At 42.6% G+C, this 12,521-nt stretch overlaps 1 protein-coding gene across 5 annotated transcripts in view; it reads right to left on the bottom strand.

The window, feature by feature from the left end:
• RNF24 (ring finger protein 24) overlaps positions 1-12,521 on the bottom strand; it is a 79,465-nt gene that overhangs the window by 35,035 nt on the left and 31,909 nt on the right. Inside the window, exon 2 of one of the 5 annotated variants that reach the window (XM_037898327.2) lies at positions 763-1,011. The exons of 3 other annotated variants lie outside the window; for them this stretch is intronic. The gene's annotated coding sequence lies outside the window, so the exon portion shown is untranslated. Of the gene's footprint in view, positions 1-160; positions 167-762; positions 1,012-12,521 lie in introns of those variants that run through there. One more of the 5 variants, XM_043544895.1, reaches the window with a different exon arrangement.

Raw genomic sequence — 12,521 nt, 5'->3', positions numbered from 1 at the left:
CTCCTGGAATAAGCTAGATCAGCTGCAGCTCAGGTTTGCTGGTATAAGCTGCTTCCACACTCAAAGAGTTTTGCTGATACAGTAAATCAATAGAGCTATGCTAGCAAAGAGCTGCTCGCGTAGACCTGACCTAAGCCCCAGAGATGTGCTGTGATGCGACTGATGCCGAACAGGCAGCCAGCAGAGTTTACTGAAGGAAAAAGGGGCAGCCCAAGGAAGTGTGCATTGTAATGATCCTGCCACCACCCTCAGCACAGTCTAAAACCTCCGGAGCCATTTTCTGGGGTGTGGCGGAAGTCAATTCCCCTCGGCTTGGAATAGCTTCCTCCCTTTGCATATTGACGTAATATAGTCAGACTTCTTTAAGGGATTTGACTTGGTACCACATGACATTCTGATTAAAGAACTTGAATGATTTAAATTAACATGCCACACACAAAATGGATTAAAAATTGGCTGATAGGTCTCAATGTAACTATAAACTGAGAATTGTCATTCAGTGGATCTGTTTCTAGTGGGGTCCTTCAGAGATTGGGTCTTGGCCCTACACTATTTAGCATCTGGAAAAAACCACAATCATCACTGATAAACTTTGCAGATGACAAAAATTGGGGGAGTGGTAAATAATGAAGAAGACAGGTCACTGATTTAGAGAGTGTTCTGGAATACTTGGTAAACTAGGCATAAGCAAACAATATGCGTTTTAATACAGCTACATGTAAACATATACATCTAGAAAAAAACAACATAGGCCACACTTACAGGATGAGGGACTATCCTGGGAAGCAGTGACTCTGAAAAAGATTTGGATGTGGTGGTGGATAATCAGATGAACATGAGCTCCCAGTGTAACGCTGTGGCCAAAAGAGCTAATGCAATCCTGGAATGCATAAACGGGAATCTCGAGTAGGAAGAGAGGTTAGTTTATCTCTGTATCTGCCACGGGTGTGATCATTGCTGGAATATGGTGTCCAGTTCTGGTGCCCACTATTCAAGAAGGATGTCGATACACTGAAGAGGGTTCAGAGAAGAACCACAAGAATGATTAATAGATTATAAAACATGCCTTATAGTGATAAACTCAAGGACTCAATCTGTTTAACTTAAAGAGAAGGTTACGATTAACTTGATTACAGTCTAAGACTTTGCCTAAACTAGCACTTTTGTCAGTAAAATTTTTGTCAATCAGCGGTGTGAACTCCCCCCCTCCCCCCACCCGACATACATTTCAGCAGTGTGGACAACACTATGTTGGTGGGAGATGCTCTCCCGCTGACACAGCTACCACCACTCGTTGGCATAGAGCAGCAACACAAGAGACCTTACAGTGGTGCAGCTGCAGCGGTATAGCTGTGCCACTGTAAGGTCTGTAGCATAGACATAGCCTAAGTATCTACCTGCTGAACAAATATTTAATAATGGGTTCTTCAATCTAGCAGAGAAAGGTATAACCTGATCCAATGGCAGGAAGTTGAAGCTATTCATACTGGAAATAAGGTGTAAATTTTTAACAGTGAGAGTAATTAACCATTGGAACAATTTACCAAGAGTCATGGTGGATTATTCTCCATTGCTGGCAATTTTTAAATGAAGATTGGATTTATTCCATAAGCTCTGCTCTAGGAATTGTTTTGGGGCAATTCTCTGGCCCGTGTTATGCAGGAGGTCAGACTGGATGATCACAATGGTCCCATCTGGCCTTAGAATCGCTGAATGAATCTATGAATATGCCCTTTCCTTTTTCAAACCCACTTCTTCCGTTAAACCATCCCCTGCTGATCTCGTTGTGGTTTCTTTCATTCCTCCTTGCATGTGAGCCACTGTTACCTGCATGGCATTTACAGGATTTATACTACCCACTTTCAGAGCAAGGAACCATGGCCTTCTTACCTGTTTTGAAAGCACTGTGTACTCTTATGCTCCTCTATAAACAGTAATAAGGTAGATGGCTGTGCATGTATTATACAACGTATAAGCTTAGTTTTCATGGGAAATGAAAAACCCACCAAAAGAATTAGCGCACAGAATGCTACCCTTCATTTATGTTGCTTGCCCTCACCCATGTAAGAGCTGTGGAACGAGATCATTTATATTGATTTTTTACTCAAACCTGCATAACAGTTCTTCCAATATGTGCTAGCATCAGTCATATTTGGGATTTGCATCACCTTCAAACTTGGCTCTGGTTTATTTTCACTAATACCCCACTGAGTAACGAAGGTGTCTCTGTAACTTTAAAATTACCTTTCATGCTGTAATACTGCTGTGTTCTCTCTCACTGGCTTCAGTTCCATAAGATAGCAGTTAAGAGTTTTCATAGTAATTTCTTGCAACTTCTAAGCTTGATTAAAATCCTTAAAGACCAGAATATGTACCAAAAGAGCCTCTGAGCCAAAGCAGAAATGCTCCAATAACTTCTGAGTCTAGAAGCTTGTATACACCCTTAAAGCCACTTCTCGGGTACTGCTTATAACACAATTGTCTGAGGCCTTGTGTTTCAAATGGGATTAGCTATCTTGTGACAACTACGTTGATTTAAGAAAAAAACCCCAAACCTATTTTCCTTGTCTAGTCACAGTTAACACAGTTTGGTCTTGCAGTAGGAGTTTGGGGTTTTTTCATGTGTCCCTTAACTGGGCTACTGCAGCCTTGTTTGGTCAAAGGCTGTACTATGGATCAAGGATTCTGTTAAAACACAATTTGGTCACGTTTACACTGCAAGGGGGAACCATGTTGTAACCATTTTAGGGTGTGTGTTGTAACTGGATCCCCAAGATAGCTATAGTGTATATGGGATCTAAGGCAAAAGAAAGGAAATGTCTAGTTAAAGTCAAAGTCAACATGCCAACCTGACCCTCCCCTTGTGGTGTAACAACAAGGACAAAAAGAAAAGGAGTACTTGTGGCACCTTAGAGACTAACCAATTTATTTGAGCATGAGCTTTCGTGAGCTACAGCTCACTTCATCGGATGCCGCATCCGATGAAGTGAGCTGTAGCTCACGAAAGCTCATGCTCAGATAAACTGGTTAGTCTCTAAGGTGCCACAAGTACTCCTTTTCTTTTTGCGAATACAGACTAACACGGCTGTTACTCTGAAACAAGGACAAACAAAACAGCCACACATAGATTGTTTGGAACTCCCTACAATACCTTATCACAACTAGATAAGGACAGTATTACAGTTTTTCTCCTTTTGTCAAATTAAGCAGGCTCTTAATGCTAATTGCTGGTTTTCAGTGTGAAAAGCTATCACAACAAAGCGGGTAACGCAACTTCCCCCTCCTCCCGAAGAAAGGAGTTTGGGAAGCACGTCTTTCCTCCTGTGCTATTACAGATACACTTTAAACAGTATTGCAAAAGCAGCAGGGTTAAACAAACGGTTATGTAAACCAAAAGCTTTCCATATGCTGATCTTGCCACATCTTTCTACTTCGTTTTTCTATTAAACACTATTTATAAGTATTACTTCCTTCACCCATCATATGCTACGCATCACTTCTTACTTTTATCCAGTGACTTGGCTGCGTTTTACCTACATTCTGAAACAAAAGCATTGGGAGCAATTCTTCATCCTCCGACTAGTGCTTCGAATTTTGTTGTGTTCAGACATTATGTTATCCAGTATATATGCCTGGTCTTTTATATTTATGACCTTTGGTATCAGATTAACTACAGTAACTCAGTTAAAGCAACATTCTTCAGAGCAGGAAGTGAAAAGGCAGTTTATTAACCAGTAAAGAAAAAAAGAGATGGGCAGTCTTAAATATCTGATCCAGACAGACATCATCTTCCTTCCTCTTACAGTTTGTATGGCAACTTCCATCTTCTCTGTATGTATATATATATATCTTCTTACTATATGTTCCATTCTATGCATCCGATGAAGTGGGCTGTAGCCCACGAAAGCTTATGCTCTAATAAATTTGTTAGTCTCTAAGGTGCCACAAGTACTCCTTTTCTTTTTGATCCACTCAGTCATTCCTTCCTTACATGAGGTAACCCTAACCAACCAATACCTGAAAAAAGTGTAAGTGGGTCTAAGCTGACGATTAAACCCGCCCTAAAACTATTCTAATTAAACCAAACGAAATTCAATCAGATAATAGGCCTTATCATATAGCCTTTACTCAAGTCATCAGTTCCACTTAAATCAATGAACTGCCTTGAGGCATACTGATGGAAGTGGAAGTAAACTTGCCTGGGTGCTGACCATGCTGTGAATGTTCTATGAACAGGCTTCACAGGATTCGAAATAAATCGTTAGTTGCCAGTAAACATTGATTTCACCGGACACATTGAATCGACGAAAAAAATATCTATTGGTAATAGTCTGCAAGCACAGACTCCGCTGCACCTTGTGCCTGCAGGGATCTGGTATCACCTGCTGCGAAGGGAGTCCCCTGCGGCACCACTGTGAAACCGAACATTTATTTAAAAATAAGTAAATAAATAAATAAATAAAAACCAGAAAAAAGGTTTAAAAAAACCTGATATAACTGGTGAATTTACACAAAACAAAACTGGAATTCTGCCAAGCCTATCTATAAGTAAAGAAAGGACGTCAGACTCTAGGACTGTCAGCCCAGCACTTTTCACAGCATAAAATTCCTTCAGCAATACAATACATTTAACTCTTGCCACATTGGGGTCAACCTGGCAAGTTAATTTTTTTCTTCTATTCCATAACTTAAAGACATGGGAAATAAAAGTGTCAAGTAAAAACCATTAAAGGTTAGACTGAAAATATTCTGCATGAGATTTGGGAAACAAATAGCTTTAAGGGACTTTGTATGAACTGACAGATTTTTAAACAGTTGGGCTCTTCTTTTAACTTGTATTTCAGTCTACTTCACAGATCTATGAAGCAGCAGTCAAAAAGAAAAGATTTTTTTGTTTTTTTTTAAATTTTGATGAAGTGCTTTTTTGCTTCTGTCCCTATTCGGAAGTGCTTTGCTTAATGTAAAGAACTCCTTTCCCTATCTCAGGCACCTTCCTTCCAGACACATCAGATCCTTCACTATTCATATTTCGATGGGAAGCCAATGGAGAAGGTGGTCAGTCACCCAGACATAAACTGTAAAATAAGCAGAGATTGTCAAAAAGGTTTTCTATTCTAGGGTAATCAAATAAATGTGGTAGGAAGGGGTAAGAGTGCCTTGATGTACCCTCTTATCCATAATAAGGGCAGAAGATCAGGGCCTAGGAAAAAGCAAGTGTAATGACGAAGGATTTGAGATAGCATAGCGTGCATTCAACATGCTCTAGAAGATCTTGCATCGTTTGTTGCTCCTTGTATGCCAGAGCAAGTGACAACCTTGCATGTGTACAAGAAATGGGGCTGTTTTGAGGAAAGGAGTTGAGGTGGGAGCAACAGTGAAATACAGAAGGGATTGGGGATGTCTCTCATTAGGGAGGGAAAATGGCACTGAGAGGATAGTACAGGAATTATACTCAAGGAGAAAAGGAGATTTTGCACCAGTGCCCATGGGTAAGAAACCAGAATGGGGTAGAATCTGCTCCCCCAGATCATGGTAGGGCACCAACTGAACTCAATGAAAAACAGCCAGGGCAACTATGCCACTGGTATTTGAGCATGTGTGTGTGGGTATGGGGAAGGCAACTAAAAACTCAGCTTCAAACAGATTATTTGAAAAATCAATTGGCCAGTTTGAGAATTTGGGATGGAATTCTGTTCAAAGCTGAATTTCCGTACGGCTCTAATTGCCACTGCCTCCAGCAGAACCCTGTGACCTTGCAGCGTGTGAAGTTTCTGGGAGGGGGGGATTAGACGGTTGTGCGCCCGGGGGCTTATCTGCATTTGAAATGCTACCGTGGCATCGCTGTACTGCTGTAGCGCTTCAGTGTAGATACTACCTGTGCTGATAGGAGGGGTGCTTTCGTCGGCATAGGTAGTCCTCCTCGAGAGGTGGTAGCTAGGTCGAAGAATTCTGTCTACACCAGGGCTATGGTGGGCTTACCTACACTGCTCAGGGGTGTGGATTTTTGTTAACATAACTATCTTGTAGCGTAGACCAGTGTGTGTGAACGTGTATGTGTGAGTGGGACAGAGAGATGTCAACAATCCCAGACACGAAAGGAATAAGCAAGTTGAAGGAAGATTAAAAATAAGCACTTTGCTATAGAAGAAGAAAAGAGACTGAATATCTTGAATCGTAACAGACCCTGAAAGAGGAAAAGTACAGTATACTCCCATGAAAAGTCCCAAGAGATTGCTTGGAGGAAAGTTCTAGTACGTCCATAAGAAATGTTACAAATAAAATAGCTTAACTAGAAGAATATGGACAGAAAAACTCTTACAGGATGAGGAAGGGACATCAGAGGGTAGCAAAAAGGTGACATACGGACTGGAAAATAGAAAAGGAGTACTTGTGGCACCTTAGAGAATAACCAATTTATTTGAGCATAAGCTTTTGTGAGCTACAGCTCACTTCATCGGATGCATGCAGTGGAAAATACAGTGGGGAGATTTATATACACAGAGAACATGAAACAATGGGTGTTACCATACATACTGTAAGGAGAGTGATCACTTAAGATGAGCTAATACCTGCAGGAGAGCGGGTGGGGTGGGGGGGAGGGGAAGAAAACCTTTTGTAGTGATAATCAAGGTCGGCCATTTCCAGCAGTTGACAAGAATGTCTGAGCGGGTGGGGGGGAAGGAGGAAATAAACATGGGGAAATAGTTTTACTTTGTGTAATGACCCATCCACTCCCAGTCTCTATTCAAGCCTAAGTTAATTGTATCCAGTTTTCAAATTAATTCCAATTGAGCAGTCTTTCATTGCAGTCTGTTTTTGAAGTTTTTCTGTTGAAGAATTGTCACTTTTAGGTCTCTAATTGAGTGTCCAGAGAGATTGAAGTGTTCTCTGACTGGTTTTTGAATGTTATAATTCTTGACGTCTGATTTGTGTCCACTTATTCCTTTACGTAGAGACTGTCCAGTTTGATCAACGTACATGGCAGAGGGGCATTGCTGGCACATGATGGCATATATCACATTGGTAGATGTGCAGGTGAACGAGCCTCTGATAGTGTGGCTGATGTGCTTAGGCCCTATGATGGTGTCCCCTGAATAGATATGTGGGCACAGTTGGCAACGGGCTTTGTTGCAAGGATAGGTTCCTGGGTTAGTGGTTGTGTTATGTGGTGTGTGGTTGCTGGTGAGTATTTGCTTCAGGTTGGGAGGCTGTCTGTAAGCGAGGACTGGCCTGTCTCCCAAGATCTGTGAGAGTGATGGGTCGTCCTTCAGGATAGGTTGTAGATCCTTGATGATGCGCTGGAGAGGTTTTAGTTGGGGGCTGAAGGTGATGGCTAGTGGCATTCTGTTATTTTCTTTGTTGAGCCTGTCCTGTAGTAGGTGACTTCTGGGTACTCTTCTGGCTCTGTCAGTCTGTTTCTTCACTTCTGCAGGTGGGTATTGTAGTTGTAAGGACGCTTGATAGAGATCTTGTAGGTGTTTGTCTCTGTCTGAGGGGTTGGAGCAAATGCGGTTGTATTGTAGAGCTTGGCTGTAGACAATGGATCGTGTGGTGTGGTCTGGGTGAAAGCTGGAGGCACGTGGGTAGGAACAGCGGTCAGTAGATTTCCGGCATAGGGTGGTGTTTATGTGACCATCGCTTATTAGCACCATAGTGTCCAGGAAGTGCCCAGGACTGGAAAATGTTTGTTTCCTTAAAAAACAATTAGAAGAAGCCCTAGTACTAGTAGCTTCCAGAGGCCCTAATAAAGATCAGGGTCCCATTGTGCTTGGCTCTGTACTAACACATTATAAGGAACAGCTTACAATTTGTGGCCCTGATCCTGCCATCAGATTTGCATGCATGGCCCTTTACACTGGAACATTTTAAACACTAGATCCACACTGAATAGGGAATTAAAATCCTCCATGTAAATTGCCATTTCACACATTTCAGCTGAGATAATTTGAATTAAAACCAGGGGATTAATGCACTAAAACAGAAAGCCTCTAGTTCAGAACTAACTTTTTCTCTCCTCTTTTATTACACAATTCAATGAGTCAGACATGCCAAGGTTTAGCTCTGGGACATAGGCCTATTTCTTTGTCACTTACAAAAGCAATTATATTAAAGTATGAGTTAATGGAAGATTAAGGTTAAAAATGTAAAAAGCCCAGGAGTCAGGAAATGAAGTTACAGGACTCACAGCTACAGGACTCACAGGAACATGCATTTGCCAGCTTTGCTCACATATACTTTTGATTGCAAACTGGACTATTAAAGATGGACCTAAATATACAAAATGGCCAAGTTCATTTCTACAATAATGCCACTATAGTCAATGAAATCACATGAGCCATGAATTTGGCCACTATGTGTAATGCCATCAAGGTAATACTAGTATGAGAACTCAACACATGAATTCCAACTGTATGTTGTTCACTTGGTTTATATTTATTAAACAGGAAAGAAACTGCTTGACTTAATGCCATTACACAAATAGCTCATGTAAGCTCTCTGGATCATACTGGACTTTAGTGAATGGGTTGGGTGAGGAGAAAGCTCATGCCTTCACTGTCAGTGGATGAAGACAGTTCTCAGCATAAGTGGGTTAAAAGGGTAGCAATGCATCAGTTTGTATTGTGACAGTTCTATCTTAGCAATGGGAAAAGACAGAAATAGAATATTTTTAAACAGAAGCTTAGCATTTGTGGGAAACTGGAATGCAACTGTCCCTCTCCATCATTCCCAAGCGATTTTATTCTGTTCTCGGTGTTAAGACAGAGATTTGGGAGAGGATTTATAAGTGCATGTGTGCAACATTCACCATCTCCTCATTCACATTGTCCCTCCATGTCTCCTGGTTAGGTTGGTCAGAGAATCTGCACTTTTCCTAGCACCCCAACAATCTAATGAAATGGGTGTGGCTTCGATAGACTGATAAAACTTAACACATTCCCAGGAAGCGTGCTCAGAAATGTTTTCACTGATTCATAGATTTTAAGGTCAGAAGGGATGTCACAGCCCCTTGTAAGGGTTCCCCTGAGGGTCACGCCACAGGCTGCTAATTTGGGCCCACATGCTGGGCTCATGCACTCAAACTTCCTGAGTCTGAGGAAAGCCCAGGCACTGCCTCCGGCTTTGGGTCTCTAGGCACACTCTTGGGGTGCAGATCCTCCTAGAACCCCCTCCTGAGAGCTGAGATCCACATCCCCACCTGGGACTAGTGCCAGCTCCCCCTCAACTCCCCAGTGGCTAAAGCCCACTCTTTCCCAGAACTCCAACATTGTGAGCAACATGACTTACAGTTTATCCCTTTAGGAAGGTGTAATAGTTGAAGCAGGTAACACACAGGGGTTTGGAAGCTTTGCAAAGTCTATCACTCTTCTCTCTGCTGCTAAAATGTCTGGTAGGATCCACCTCATCGGGTGATCGGAGTCCTCTACCAGGTGATCTGTTGTTAAGTTACCTCCCTAGGGAGGTTCAGACTTGAGAAACTGGTTTGCCCTGGGCAGTAACCAACTTTGTCTCCCCTATGGCTTCCATGTGAATAGAGGACCATCAAGGTTTAATGACCCTCCATTGTATCACCTTGGAATTTCACTGGAACATGGAGTAGAAAGACAGAGAAGGCAGGCAAGCTCTATATTCAAAATGGAGCCTGCAGTCTGATACATATATGCATAGCCTCTCCCCAATAACAAACAGAATTCATAAGCTGTACTTAGTCTCTAAGGTGCCACTAGTACTCCTTTTCTATAAGCTGTATTTAGATTCCCCAAACCATCAACAAGAGATCATTAGAACAAACTATTTATAACTTAGTTCCCTCCCCCTCCACTGAAACTTAGTAAAAGACTTTGGTCTTGTCTGTATTCAAAGTTGCATCAATTTAACTAGAGGTATGATTTGAAGCTGGTTTAAGCTACAGAGGAGCAAAACCCTGTAAGTCAGGTTTAAAATGAATTCAGAGACCCCGCGGGTTTTTCACCTTCCTCTGCAGCATGGGGAACAGGTCACTTGCTGGTTTGAACTAGAGTAAATGGTGGATTCCCTGTAACTTTAAGTCTTTAAATCAAGATTTGAGGACTTTCCATATCTCAGCCAGAGGTTGTGGGCCTATCACAGAAGTGGGTGGGTGAGGTTCTGTGGCCTGTGATGTGCAGGAGGTCAGACTAGATCAGGGGTGGGCAAACTTTTTGGCCGAGGGCCACATGTGGGTGGGGAAATTGTACGCAGGGCCATGAATGTAGGGCTGGGGCAAGGGGCTGGGATGTGGGATGGGGTGGGGTGTGCAGGGAGGGGCTCAGGGCAAGCGGCTGGGGTGCAGGAAGGGGCTCAGGGCAGGGGGCTGATGTGCAGGAGGGGTGCAGCAGCGGGCTCAAGGCAGGGGGTTGGGGTGTGGGGTGCAGGACGGGTTTGGGGTGCGGGCTCCAGCCCAGTGCCGCTAACCTCAAGCGGCTCTGGGGTGGCAGAGGCGCACAGCGGGGCTAAGGCAGGCTCCCTGCCTGTCCTGGCCCCACACCGCATCCGGAAGTGGACAGCATGTCCGGCAGTGGCTCCTGGGGGTGGGGTGGAGTAGGTGCTCTGCCGCACGCTGCCCTCACCTGCGGGTACCACCCCTGAAGCTCCCATTGGCTGCTGTTCCCCGTTCCTGGCCAATGGGAACTGCGGGGGGCAATGCCTGCAGGCGAGAGCAGAGCACAGAGCTCTCTGCCAACCCACCCAGGGACTGCAGGGACGTGGTGCTGGCCACTTCTGGGAGCGGTGCGGGGCCAGGGCAGGCAGGAAGCCTGCCTTAGCCCCGCTGCGCAAAGGGGCTGGCAATCCCGCAGGCTGGACTGAAAGCCCTGACAGGCCGGATCCGGCCCACAGTTTGCCCTTCCCTGGACTAGATAGTCATGATGGCCCCTTCTGACCTTAAAGTCTATAAGCCCTCACAGGCTTTCATACTGATTTAACGAAAACAGTTGTTAACTCAAATTTAAACCGGTGGCAACTTTGAATATAGACAAAGCCTTATTCAAATACCCAGAGGTATGCATTCAGCCATGAGATATGATTATTTTATTCATTTGATATATATATACAATAATCAAAATCCTCACCAGGTGCACACATCTAAACTGAATTCCACGTGATGTTTTGGGCACAGTAGAAAACAGCAGCAAAAAAAACCCTTAAAAACTATTTTTAAAGCTGACCACCTCACCCACCAAAACAGCTCAATGGAATTTTCTCTAACTTCTCCTCTGTAGTAAAGCCAAGCCTGGGCCACTTCAACCCAAGGGGAACATTTTGGAGCAAATTATGAGCACATGCAAAGGGGAGGTTACTTGTGTGAAAAGTTAAGGTGAGAGTCTTCAATCACAAAAGCTATAATAAAAAGTTACTCTGCAATTGCTACATACCTCTTTGGGGAAAAGGCTCTTTGCCAGCAAATGCTAAACCAAGGGCCAAGAATGCACTCTGCGTTTCATTTAAAGAAGTAGGGGAAAGTTAGCAGGATCTGTTCCAGCTGCGAGTAATGTCTAAGTAATTAAAAAACAAAAAACTAAACACTAGAGCAAAGGGAAAAGGAGTGGAGAAAAAAACATGACACTTTTTTCCATTTTCATATTCTGTAATTTTATAATAGGCTCTGGAAACACAGTCTAAAGAAAAAGGACAACATGATGTTTCCACAGTATATACATATACACATTTGCTATGAGATCCTGATTAACTGGCTGCCTCGGATGTATCTAATATCTGCTCAGAGTCCAGCCAAGACGTTAAACTAACGTAATGTACTGCACCAACATGCTCTCATTAATCAATGCTAAAACCCTATCCTGTTCCCTCCCAAATGAATTTGAGACTAGCTCCTTTCAAGAATATGTTTTATTAAAAGCAATCTACAATAATAACGAAGATAATATATAGAAAACCACACAGGTTACAAAGAGTGACGGATTTTGCAAGCATGTGGATATCCCATGTCATTCAAGAGCAAGACAATATTAGTAGCTAGTGCATACTGTTATGGAAATTCCTTTACTTACAATATTGTCCATGAAAATAACTTTCTTTCTTTGGCTATTATTTATCCCAAGCCAGTCTGATACGCATGGGAATTTGTGCAAAGCAGTTACATGAACTATGACTGGCTAAGAGCACATGTCCAGGTCACGCTATTTCAGTACCAACTAGCTATCTGGAATCAGGTTTGCATCTCTTGTAGTTACCAGCTCTGTCTTTCTGACGACACGAATTATATATAAATCAGATACTTTAATCAGATTCACAGAAACAAGGAAGTTCAGAATAAAATGTATGACAATGGCCGAAACAAGAATATTAGTAATCTTAATAAAATACTTGAGTGTTATATTTTATATAGTGCCAATATATTATAGAATTTATAGTGTTAAAAACACCATAAGATGGTACAAACTTATCCGAGACAATGTTAAACATTTGTAAATTCATGAATATGGAATACTGCTTTAGTGACACAATTTTTGATTGGCAAACTGATAAAGACCTATATTTCCCTCCAC

Source organism: Chelonia mydas, chromosome 4 (genome assembly GCF_015237465.2).
Source record: "Chelonia mydas isolate rCheMyd1 chromosome 4, rCheMyd1.pri.v2, whole genome shotgun sequence".
Lineage (NCBI taxonomy): Eukaryota > Metazoa > Chordata > Testudines > Cheloniidae > Chelonia > Chelonia mydas.
Note: the sequence above shows the minus strand (reverse complement) of the source record. Positions and strands in the feature narration are given on the sequence as shown.